The 12,500-nt window shown below is 60.6% G+C and overlaps 2 non-coding genes across 2 annotated transcripts; both read right to left on the bottom strand.

Annotated features, from left to right (window-relative positions):
• Positions 1-159: 159 nt before the first annotated feature.
• Positions 160-312, bottom strand: LOC142793629 (5.8S ribosomal RNA). The gene has a single exon (XR_012891696.1). It is a non-coding gene; the product is annotated as a 5.8S ribosomal RNA (ribosomal RNA).
• Positions 313-2,031: 1,719 nt separating this feature from the next.
• LOC142793624 (small subunit ribosomal RNA) lies at positions 2,032-3,846 on the bottom strand. Its single transcript, XR_012891691.1, has one exon. It is a non-coding gene; the product is annotated as a small subunit ribosomal RNA (ribosomal RNA).
• Positions 3,847-12,500: the final 8,654 nt, after the last annotated feature.

Here is a 12,500-nt window from a genome sequence, read left to right as displayed (position 1 = left end):
TGGGCTCTGGCACGACGGTCGCCACCGTCTCGCCCTTGAGTGGCCGCTGTTGGCGCTCGCTGTGAGGTGTTCAGCGTGCTGTCCGTGTTGCCGACGCGGTCAAAACGAGTCGACGGCTCACGTTCCCTTGTGCGCCGAAGGCTCTCTTGATATGTGATCCGACCCTCAGACAGACGAAGCCAAGGGAAGACCCAAGGCCGCAATGTGCGTTCAAAGAATCAGTGCTCAGTGTGTCCTGCAATTCACACCAAGTCTCGCAGCTGGCTGCGTTCTTCATCGACCCGAGAACCGAGTGATCCACCGCTTAGAGTCGTGAAAAAGTGTTTGTTCAATTCCGTACAGTCAAAACCAAACGTTTCTGGCACTCGGCCAAACAGTGGCCAAGAAGGGCGCTTTTCAGCGCACGCTTGGACTCCAAAACTCTGCCGCGCCTTTTTCGGCTGCCGCAAATCGAGCAAACGGTGTGTTTCGGACGGCGTTTCGCTTCCGCTACTTGCGAGTGCTTTCGTGGTCCACCCCTCTATAAATACTCGGGAGGCGTCGAAGCCGGTTCTCCAAGCCGGACCCGTAGGTATCGTTGTGTGCTCGCTCTCATTGGCCCGCCTAACCAGAAAATGCCTGCGGTACACCCATTTGGATAAGAGTGCACGCAGATGCGGGCCTCGACGGCTACACATTTCCTCGGGCGGCCGCCTCCCGGCCTCCGTGGAGCGCGGGATGCACGGTCCCATCGACAAGCCTCTCCCGTTTTTACCGTGGCGTCGCGGTTCACCACGGCGGGCGGGTCGGTCTCCTCCGCATAAAAAGGGGGACCCCCGCTTTTTGTTCCACGAAATCGCACAAGCTTTTTTCGCATCCACGGTTTGCCACCGCACACCAAAATGCCGATCCGGCTGCCTACTTTAGCCAACAGGTGGAGCCAGGCGCGCCGTACTTGCGCGGCACTTCCCACGTCCACCGAAGTCGGTGCCAAGGACCACTTTCGGCGCCGGAGCCGCGTACGAGCCTACTCGAGGCGGAAGAACGAAGCCAGCAAGGGCCTGGCCGCAAGTGCGTTCAATTGTCGGGACGTCCAAGTCCCTCGTTCTTCCGTGCTTCCTCTTTCGGCAAGTCGTTGCGGCACCTTCCCAAAGCGCGCAGACCCGCTAATCGCGACGAGCGCGACGTGGCCGTGCCGCCTTTCCCTCGGCAGCAAGCAAAACGCCTGGCAACGTCGACGCTCCCCTAACCGCGATCTCGCACCGTGTTTCGTGTGGCGAATTCAAAAGCCGGCCGGCGCTGCTGCAACCATTACGGTCGGTACGCATACGCCGCGGAGGGCGGGACGGTCATCGGAGCGTGCGGTTCCTCCATCGAGTACTGCGCACCTCGGCCGTCGCATCGCCGTGCCATGACCGGCCGCGCGTCAACGCGAACCGGTGCCAGCGAGATCCCTCGCCTGCAAGAACCGACCGGCAGCCTCTGTCACCCGAGGACGCGGAGGCGCTTGCCGCGGACGGCGGGACGGTATGCACTGGTGCACAGCGGACCCGTCACATCGCCAGTTCCTTGACCGACCGCCGACGCTTGTGCCGTTCCTCTCGTACTTGGCAGTCGCCGCGCGATTGTCGGGTCTCGTTCTTGCACGCTCGAACGGTCGGGAGGGCACTCGGCTGGCGTTTCGGGAACGCGCAGCCTCGCCTTCTACCGACGTAACCACGACTCGCCGTTCGCGCTCCGCCGCTCCTGTTTACAGTACTAGGCGGTCCCGCAGCGGTCGGGTCGCGCATTTCGAGCGCTTCGAGCCACGGTGCAGTGGCGGGTCGAAAGCCGACCTATGAGTGCGTTGCGCCGTTTGTACCCGCGTCCGCCACCTGGCCGACCGTCCAAGGTCGCGGTGTTGGCGTCCGCTGGGCGCAACAATTTGTCACGGGGTGCCGCTCCACATTCAGGCAGCCCCGTGGGGAAAAGCCGACCCCGCGTCCAAACGGGGTCAGCGGCAGAAAGTGTCGGGCGCAGACGCAGCTGAGGCGCTCACCCTTCACAATCCGTTAATGATCCTTCCGCAGGTTCACCTACGGAAACCTTGTTACGACTTTTACTTCCTCTAAATGATCAAGTTTGGTCATCTTTCCAACAGACCGGCGCAACCGAAAGGCCGCGCCGGACATCGGTCCGAAGACCTCACTAAATCATTCAATCGGTAGTAGCGACGGGCGGTGTGTACAAAGGGCAGGGACGTAATCAACGCGAGCTTATGACTCGCGCTTACTGGGAATTCCTCGTTCAAGGGGAACAATTGCAAGCCCCTATCCCAATCACGAAAGAAGTTCCACGGGTTACCCAGTCTTTTCAGACAGGGATAAAGACACGCTGCTTCCTTCAGTGTAGCGCGCGTGCGGCCCCGGACATCTAAGGGCATCACAGACCTGTTATTGCTCTGTTTCGTGCGGCTAGGAGCCGCTTGTCCCTCTAAGAAGGTTGTAAGGTGCTGGGAACCCCGCACCTATTTAATAGGCTAGAGTCTCGTTCGTTATCGGAATTAACCAGACAAATCGCTCCACCAACTAAGAACGGCCATGCACCACCATCCACCGAATCAAGAAAGAGCTCTCAATCTGTCAATCCTCCCAGTGTCCGGGCCGGGTAAGTTTTCCCGTGTTGAGTCAAATTAAGCCGCAGGCTCCACTCCTGGTGGTGCCCTTCCGTCAATTCCTTTAAGTTTCAGCTTTGCAACCATACTTCCCCCGGAACCCAAATACTTTGGTTTCCCGGAAGCTGCCCGCCGAGTCATTTGAGTAACTCAGGCGGATCGCTGGTTGGCATCGTTTATGGTCAGAACTAGGGCGGTATCTGATCGCCTTCGAACCTCTGACTTTCTTTCTTGATCAATGAAAACATTCTTGGCAAATGCTTTCGCAGTAGTTCGTCTTGCGACGGTCCAAGAATTTCACCTCTAGCGCCGCAATACGAATGCCCCCGTCCGTCCCTCTTAATCATTACCTCGTATTCCAAAAACCAACAGAACAGAAACGAGGTCTTGTTCTATTATTCCATGCAAGTTTATTCAGGCGACTCGCCTGCGTTGAGCACTCTAATTTTTTCAAAGTAAAAGCACCGGCCATCTCGAGGCACACAATGAAGTGCACCAAGAAAGAACCGGCATGATGTTCAGTCCGAGCCGTCGCATCGGGTAGATGCACTACTCGTCTGGAACTGAGATCCAACTACGAGCTTTTTAACCGCAGCAGCTTTAGTATACGCTATTGGAGCTGGAATTACCGCGGCTGCTGGCACCAGACTTGCCCTCCAATTGATCCTCGTTAAAGGATTTAGAGTGTACTCATTTCAATTACGGGGTCTCAAAAGAGTCCCGTATTGTTATTTTTCGTCACTACCTCCCCGTGCCGGGAGTGGGTAATTTGCGCGCCTGCTGCCTTCCTTGGATGTGGTAGCCGTTTCTCAGGCTCCCTCTCCGGAATCGAACCCTGATTCTCCGTTACCCGTAACAACCATGGTAAGCAAGTAACCTACCATCGAAAGTTGATAAGGCAGACACTTGAAAGAAACGTCGCCGGCTCGTGGCCATGCGATCAGCACAAAGTTATCCAGAGTCACCACACAATACGGGCCGAAACCCGATCGATCTTGGTCTAATAAAAGCACCCGTTACCCAAAGGGCTCCAGGCTCACTGCATGTATTAGCTCTAGAATTGCCACAGTTATCCAAGTAGGAAGAAACGATCTAAGGAACCATAACTGATTTAATGAGCCATTCGCGGTTTCGCCTTATTTCGGCATGTACTTAGACATGCATGGCTTAATCTTTGAGACAAGCATATGATTACTGGCAGGATCAACCAGGTAATCGTTCGACTGCGCGTCCGTCCTCGCCCTCGGCGGGCCGGACGCAGTCTGTGTGCGGCGGAGGCCACCTTCAGGCGCCCCAACACGCTTATTTTGCACTCCGAGATGACGGCGTTCGAGCTCGCTACGGCACAACCTTCCCGAAAGACGAGTGGGAGCCGTGCGGCAAGAAGCACGTTCATGCTCGCTCTTTTTCGTTGCATCGACTCGGTCGCGCCGTGCGGGTTGCCCAAGCCCGCTGCACTGTCGGTGGACCGGCCGGAACTAGCAACGGAGCCGAGACTGCAAAGCCGCCAGACGACGGGTCACGCCCGCGTCTTCGGCGCTTTCGCATCTGAATCGCCCGAGGACGACACGGAACACACCTCGATATCGTGGTAAAACGGCACCGTCCGACAACCAGCCCCTAACGCATCAAGCGGATGAGGCTGCAGACGACTGCCGTGGATTCCCCTGGAGCAGACCCGAGGACACGCTTGACGAGGCCGAAGCCCGCCGCATATCAGACACCCGGTCGCTTTCGCGTACGCCGCTCACGAGAACCCCCACATAATAGCAGCGATAAGTACCCAGACCTCCTTGGGCCCTAATACGAGCGTACTCGAGAAAATTTCACCGCGGGTGTGCCCCGAAACGTGTGGCATGTTGAGCGTGCCACAAGTCTACGTCGCTCTCAAACCCGCCGAGGTCGTAGAATTTGCGACCCTACTCACGAAATTCCCACCGAGGATACGGCCGCAAACGTACCGCACCTTGGGTAGGCCACGAGTTTGTGCAACACTACGCTGACGGCACAGCACCGAGGTCGTGCGCGCACGCACGGGAAAATTCCGCCGCGGTTTCTGCCGAAAACGTGAGGCACCACGACTCTCCGCAAGTTCGCGTCGACTGCGAAAGACCGAAGTCGTGAACGACGTGTCCGCTACTCGCCGCCGACACGCTGGACACCAAACGTACAACGACTCGACGGCGTCGTAGAGGCCCACGACGCGGTTTTCCTTAACGACGTCTCGGCGTGGCACCGACAGGTTAGAACGGCCGACCAACGTTCCCTGTCCGCCGTTCGGCTCAGTCGAAGGGCTCGGCGACTTCGGCAACGCTGCGAAGCCGCACGGTGACGCACGCCATGTCCCCATTTTTTTTTTCTTTCTGCGTCTGCCGGGGTGCCCCTATAATAGCAGCGATAAGCACCCAGACCGCCGTGGGTCGCTCGCCCCGGCTGACGTGGTTTTTCGTACTCCTGCGGCGGTCGCCGTCAAGCACGTCCAAATACGCTACTTTCGTGGGCGCATTCACGCTCTTTCGCTTCGCCGGAGTGCCAGCACTCACTCTGCCAAAAACGGCGAACATCCGAGCGGCGGTTCCCACTTTTGCGTCGGCGTCGCAAACCCCGCCCCGGCAGACGAGGTTTGCCGTACTCGTGCGACGGTGGCCGGCGGGCACGTCGAAAGACGCCGATATCGTGCGCGAATTGGCGCACCTTGGCTTCACCGGAGTGCCGCCACTGACTCCTCCAAAAACGGCGAAGATCCGAGCGGCGCTTCCCACTTTCGCATCGGCGTCCCGAACTCCGCCCCGGCTGACGCGGTTTACCGTACTCGTGCGACGGTCGCCGGCGAGCACGTGGAAAGACGCCGATATCGTGCCCGAATCGGCTCCGTTCGGCTTCGCCGGAGTGCCAGCACTGGCTCGGCGAAAGACGACGAACATCCGAGCGACGGTTCTCACTATTGCGTACGCGTCGCAAACCCCGCCCCGGCAGACGCACTTTGCCGTACTCGTGCGACGGTCGCCGGCGAGCACGTAGAAAGACGCCGATATCGTGCCGGAATCGGCCCCGTTTGGCTTCGCCGGAGTGCCAGCACTCACTCGGCCACAAACGGCGAACATCCGAGCGGCGGTTCCCACTTAGCCGTCGGCGTCCCGAACTCCGCCCCGGCAGACGCGGTTGCCGAGCTCGTGCGACTAGCGACCGCGAAGCCGTCTCGCGACGCCGCTTTCGTGCGCGGCTCCCACTGCGACCTGGGTCACCCGAGGTCGACGAGCAAAAAAGAATGTCGAAAAAAATTTTTTTTTTTTTGCGTCTGCCGGGGTGCCCCTATAATAGCAGCGATAAGCACCCAGACCGCCATGGGTCGCTCGCCCCGGCTGACGTGGTTTTTCGTTTTCCTGCGGTGGTCGTCGTCAAGCACGTCCAAACACGCCACTTTCGTGGGCGCATTCGCGCTCTTTCGCTTCGCCGGAGTGCCAGCACTCACTCTGCCAAAAACGGCGAACATCCGAGCGGCGGTTCCCACTTTTGCGTCGGCGTCGCAAACCCCGCCCCGGCAGACGAGGTTTGCCGTACTCGTGCGACGGTGGCCGGCGGGCACGTCGAAAGACGCCGATATCGTGCGCGAATTGGCGCACCTTGGCTTCACCGGAGTGCCGCCACTGACTCCTCCAAAAACGGCGAAGATCCGAGCGGCGCTTCCCACTTTCGCATCGGCGTCCCGAACTCCGCCCCGGCTGACGCGGTTTACCGTACTCGTGCGACGGTCGCCGGCGAGCACGTGGAAAGACGCCGATATCGTGCCCGAATCGGCTCCGTTCGGCTTCGCCGGATTGCCAGCACTGGCTCGGCGAAAGACGACGAACATCCGAGCGACGGTTCTCACTATTGCGTACGCGTCGCAAACCCCGCCCCGGCAGACGCACTTTGCCGTACTCGTGCGACGGTCGCCGGCGAGCACGTAGAAAGACGCCGATATCGTGCCGGAATCGGCCCCGTTTGGCTTCGCCGGAGTGCCAGCACTCACTCGGCCACAAACGGCGAACATCCGAGCGGCGGTTCCCACTTAGCCGTCGGCGTCCCGAACTGCGCCCCGGCAGACGCGGTTGCCGAGCTCGTGCGACTAGCGACCGCGAAGCCGTCTCGCGACGCCGCTTTCGTGCGCGGCTCCCACTGCGACCTGGGTCACCCGAGGTCGACGAGCAAAAAAGAATGTCGAAAAAAATTTTTTTTTTTTTTTTGCGTCTGCCGGGGTGCCCCTATAATAGCAGCGATAAGCACCCAGACCGCCATGGGTCGCTCGCCCCGGCTGACGTGGTTTTTCGTTTTCCTGCGGTGGTCGTCGTCAAGCACGTCCAAACACGCCACTTTCGTGGGCGCATTCGCGCTCTTTCGCTTCGCCGGAGTGCCAGCACTCACTCTGCCAAAAACGGCGAACATCCTAGTGGCGGTTCCCACTTTTGCGTCGGCGTCGCCAACCCCGCCCCGGCATACGCGGTTTGCCGTACTCGTGCGGCGGTGGCCGGCGGGCACGTCGAAAGACACCGATATCGTGCGCGAGTCGATGCTTCTTGGTCTCGCAGGAGGGCCGCCACTCACTCCTGCAAAAACGGCGAAGATCCGAGCGGCGCTTCCCACTTTTTCGTCGGCGTCGCAAACCTCGCCCCGGCAGACGCGCTTTGCCGTACTCGTGCGACGGTCGCCGGCGAGCACGTCGAAATACGCCGATATCGTGCCCGAATCGGCCCCGTTTCGCTTCGCCGGAGTGCCAGCACTCGCTCGGCCAAAGACGACGAACATCCGAGCGACGGTTCCCACTATTGCGTACGCGTCGCGAACCCCGCCCCGGCAGACGCGGTTTGCCGTACTCGTGCGGCGGTGGCCGGCGGGCACGTCGAAAGACGCCGATATCGTGCACGAATTGGCGCTCCTTGGCTTCACCGGAGTGCCAGCACTCACTCGGCCAAAAACGGCGAACATCCGAGCAGCGGTACCCACTTAGCCGTCGGCATCCCGAACTCCGCGCCGGCTGACGCGGTTGCCGAGCTCGTGCGACTAGCGACCGCGAACGCGTCTCGCGACGCCGCTTTCGTGCGCGGCTCCCATTGCGACCTGGGTTACCCGAGCTCGACCAGCAAAAAAGAAGGTCGAAAATTTTTTTTTTTTTTTCTGCGTCTGCCGGGGTGCCCCTATAATAGCAGCGATAAGCACCCAGACCGCCGTGTGTCGCTCGCCCCGGCTGACGTGGTTTTTCGTACTCCTGCAGCGGTCGCCGTCACGCACGTCCAAATACGCCACTTTCGTGGGCGCATTCGCGCTCTTTCGCGTCGCCGGAGTGCCAGCACTCACTCTGCCAAAAACGGCCAACATCCGAGCGGCGGTTCCCACTTTTGCGTCGGCGTCGTAAACCCCGCCCCGGCAGACGCGGTTTGCCCTACTCGTGCGACGGTCGCCGGCGAGCGCGTCGAAAGACGCCGATATCGTGCGCTAATTGGCGCTCCTTGGCTTCTCCGGAGTGCCGCCACTCACTCCTCCAAAAACGGCGAAGATCCGAGCGGCGTTCTCCACTTTCGCATCGGCGTCCCGAACTCCGCCCGGGCTGACGCGGTTTACCGTACTCGTGCGACGGTCGCCGGCGGGCACGTCGAAAGACGCCGATATCGTGCCGTAATCGGCCCCGTTTGGCTTCGCCCGTGTGCCAGCACTCACTCGGCCAAAAACGGCGAACATCCGAGCAGCGTTTCCCACTTTCGCATCGGCGTCCCGAAGCCCGCCCCGGCAGACGCGGTTTGCCCTACTCGAGCGACGGTCGCCGGCGATCACGTCGAAAGGCGCCGAATTCGTGCACGAATCGATGCTTCTTGGTCTCGCAGGAGGGCCGCCACTCACTCCTGCAAAAACGGCGAAGATCCGAGTTGCGCTTCCCACTTTTTCGTCGGCGTCCCGAACTACGCCCCGGCTGACGCGGTTTACCGTACTCGTGCGACGGTCGCCGGCGGGCACTTCAAAATACGCCGATTTCGTGGGCGCATTCACGCTGTTTCGCTTCCCCGGAGTGCCAACACTCACTCTGCCGAAAGCGGCGATCATCCGAGCGGCGGTTCCCACTTTTGCGTCGGCTTCGCAAACGGCGCCCCGGCAGACGCGCTCGTGCGACGTACTCGTGCGACGGTCGCCGGCGAGCACGTCGAAAGACGCCGATATCGTGCTCGAATCGACCCCGTTTCGCTTCGCCGGAGTGCTGCCAGTCACGGCGCAGAAAACGGCGAACAAGTGTTTTTTTTTTTTTTTTTCCTAGAATTTGTGTTATAGAAGGCACATTTGATATCGGACGATAATTTTCAACTTTATCACGCGCACCGATTTTCGTGTAGAGGTTTGCAAGTTTATGGGAATTTCTCCACTTGGAATAATGCGATTTAGTAGTACTACGAGAACTTCATGGATGTACTCAAGGGTACGGGGCAAGTCAGTTACGTCAACACCTGCAGATTTTTTACACTTCAAACTGAAAATTGTTGGTTGTGAGTCCTCGTGTGATATTAAAGGCCGATTCGCTAACACATAGAACAAAGAAAGAAAGGAAGAAAAAACGCCCGCGCTCGCTCAAGAAACCTGGGTTCGCAACAAGTGGCAACAACAAGCAACCGAGCGAGTGCGCCAAAACCCGTGGCGGCCGAACAAACGCGAAGTCCCAACCGCGTCAGCCGGGGCGGCACGGGACAGGAAAAATCACTTCAGCCGGGGCGGCGGGGCACCGAATAAACCTCGTCACCTCGTCGCAGGATAAAAGAGGAAACAAAAAGTCTAAACAGCGTCTGCTGGAGCGAATGCGTAATAAAACAACAACAACAACAAAAAAAAAAAACACCCGCGCTCAAGAAGTCTGCAATCACCACAAAAGGCGACTGTGACCGAGCAGCGTCAGCCGGGGCCGTGCGGAAACGGAAAAACCGCGACTACCGGGGCGTCGAGGCACCGAAAAATCCACTTCAGCCGCGGCGAAAAAAAAAAACAAAAAGAAAGACGGAGGGGGGGGGGGAACCACGTCTGCCGGGGCGAAGGAAAAAAAAAAAACGCGTCTGCCGGGGCGAGCCCGGGTGCGGCACCACCGGGAAAACTGTGGCAAACAGACATGGCGATCGAGTGAGTGGGCCGCCAGCCAGGCTCAGCCAAAAAGTGCAAAGTCCGAACTGCGTCAGCCGGGGCGGCAAAAACCACGTCAGCCGGGGCGGCGCAAAAAACCGCGTCTGCCGGGGCGGCACGAAACCGCGTCAGCCGGGGCGGCGCGAAAACTGCGTCAGCCGGGGCGAAAGAAAAAAAAAAAAAACGCGTCTGCCGGGGCGAGCCCGGGTGCGGCACCACCGGGAAAACTGTGGCAAACAGACATGGCGATCGAGTGAGTGGGCCGCCAGCCAGGCACAGCCGAAAAGTGCAAAGTCCGAACCGTGTCAGCCGGGGCGGCAAAAAACCGCGTCAGCCGGGGCGGCGCAAAAAACCGCGTCTGCCGGGGCGGCACGAAACCGCGTCAGCCGGGGCGGCGCGAAAACTGCGTCAGCCAGGGCGAGCCCGGGTGCGGCACCACCGGGAAAACTGTGGCAAACAGACATGGCGATCGAGTGAGTGGGCCGCCAGCCAGGCTCAGCCAAAAAGTGCCAAGTCCGAACTGCGTCAGCCGGGGCGGCAAAAAACCGCGTCAGCCGGGGCGGCGCAAAAAACCGCGTCTGCCGGGGCGGCGCGAAAACCGCGTCTGCCGGGGCGGCGCGAAAACTGCGTCAGCCGGGGCGAAAGAAAAAAAAAAACGCGTCTGCCGGGGCGAGCCCGGGTGCGGCACCACCGGGAAAACTGTGGCAAACAGACATGGCGATCGAGTGAGTGGGCCGCCAGCAAGGCTCAGCCAAAAAGTGCTAAGTCCGAACTGCGTCAGCTGGGGCGGCAAAAAACCGCGTCTGCCGGGGCGGCACGAAACCGCGTCAGCCGGGGCGGCGCGAAAACCGCGTCTGCCGGGGCGGCACGAAACCGCGTCAGCCGGGGCGGCGCGAAAACTGCGTCAGCCGGGGCGAGCCCGGGTGCGGCACCACCGGGAAAACTGTGGCAAACAGACATGGCGATCGAGTGAGTGGGCCGCCAGCCAGGCACAGCCGAAAAGTGCTAAGTCCGAACTGCGTCAGCCGGGGCGGCAAAAACCGCGTCAGCCGGGGCGGCGCGAAAACCGCGTCTGCCGGGGCGGCACGAAACCGCGTCAGCCGGGGCGGCGCGAAAACTGCGTCAGCCGGGGCGAGCCCGGGTGCGGCACCACCGGGAAAACTGTGGCTAACAGACATGGCGATCGAGTGAGTGGGCCACCAGCCAGGCTCAGCCAAAAAGTGCTAAGTCCGAACTGCGTCAGCCGGGGCGGCAAAAACCGCGTCAGCCGGGGCGGCGCAAAAAACCGCGTCTGCCGGGGCGGCACGAAACCGCGTCAGCCGGGGCGGCGCGAAAACTGCGTCAGCCGGGGCGAAAGAAAAAAAAAAAAACGCGTCTGCCGGGGCGAGCCCGGGTGCGGCACCACCGGGAAAACTGTGGCAAACAGACATGGCGATCGAGTGAGTGGGCCGCCAGCCAGGCACAGCCGAAAAGTGCCAAGTCCGAACTGCGTCAGCCGGGGCGGCAAAAAACCGCGTCAGCCGGGGCGGCGCAAAAAACCGCGTCTGCCGGGGCGGCACGAAACCGCGTCAGCCGGGGCGGCGCGAAAACTGCGTCAGCCGGGGCGAGCCCGGGTGCGGCACCACCGGGAAAACTGTGGCAAACAGACATGGCGATCGAGTGAGTGGGCCGCCAGCCAGGCTCAGCCAAAAAGTGCCAAGTCCGAACTGCGTCAGCCGGGGCGGCGCAAAAAACCGCGTCTGCCGGGGCGGCGCGAAAACCGCGTCTGCCGGGGCGGCGCGAAAACTGCGTCAGCCGGGGCGAAAGAAAAAAAAAACGCGTCTGCCGGGGCGAGCCCGGGTGCGGCACCACCGGGAAAACTGTGGCAAACAGACATGGCGATCGAGTGAGTGGGCCGCCAGCAAGGCTCAGCCAAAAAGTGCCAAGTCCGAACTGCGTCAGCCGGGGCGGCAAAAAACCGCGTCTGCCGGGGCGGCACGAAACCGCGTCAGCCGGGGCGGCGCGAAAACCGCGTCTGCCGGGGCGGCACGAAACCGCGTCAGCCGGGGCGAGCCCGGGTGCGGCACCACCGGGAAAACTGTGGCAAACAGACATGGCGATCGAGTGAGTGGGCCGCCAGCCAGGCACAGCCGAAAAGTGCTAAGTCCGAACTGCGTCAGCCGGGGCGGCAAAAACCGCGTCAGCCGGGGCGGCGCAAAAACCGCGTCTGCCGGGGCGAATGCAAAAAAAACAAAGAAAAAAGCCCGCGCTTAATCAAAAGAAAACAAAGAAAAAAGCTTGCGCTTAATCAAAAGAAAACAAACAAAAAAAGTTCGCGCTTAAGCCTGGCGGTGGAACCACCGGGGCAAACAGACCTGGCGATCGAGTGAGTGGGCCGCCAGCCGGGGTGAGCCAAAAAGTGCAAAGTCGGAACCGCGTCAGCCGGGGCGGCGCGAAAACCGCGTCAGCCGGGGCGGCGCAAAAACTGCGTCAGCCGGGGCGGCACGGAAAAACGAAAACCGCGTCAGCCGGGGCGGCACGGAAAAACGAAAACCACGTCAGCCGGGGCGACATCAAAATGAGGAAAAAAAAAAAAAACTGCCTTAGGACACCTGCGTACACTTTCATGCGTTTGGGCATATCTCTCTGTAACACGCGCGCCCCTCGTTACGCGCGGCACTCTGTTTTCTCCGACACCCATATTTCGGCGGCATGTGGCACGCGCGCCCGTCCCTACGCACGGCACACCGCAGTGCTT

The sequence above is a fragment of the Rhipicephalus microplus genome, unplaced genomic scaffold, assembly GCF_043290135.1.
Source record: "Rhipicephalus microplus isolate Deutch F79 unplaced genomic scaffold, USDA_Rmic scaffold_314, whole genome shotgun sequence".
Lineage (NCBI taxonomy): Eukaryota > Metazoa > Arthropoda > Arachnida > Ixodida > Ixodidae > Rhipicephalus > Rhipicephalus microplus.
This window is presented reverse-complemented; position numbering and strand designations above follow the sequence as displayed.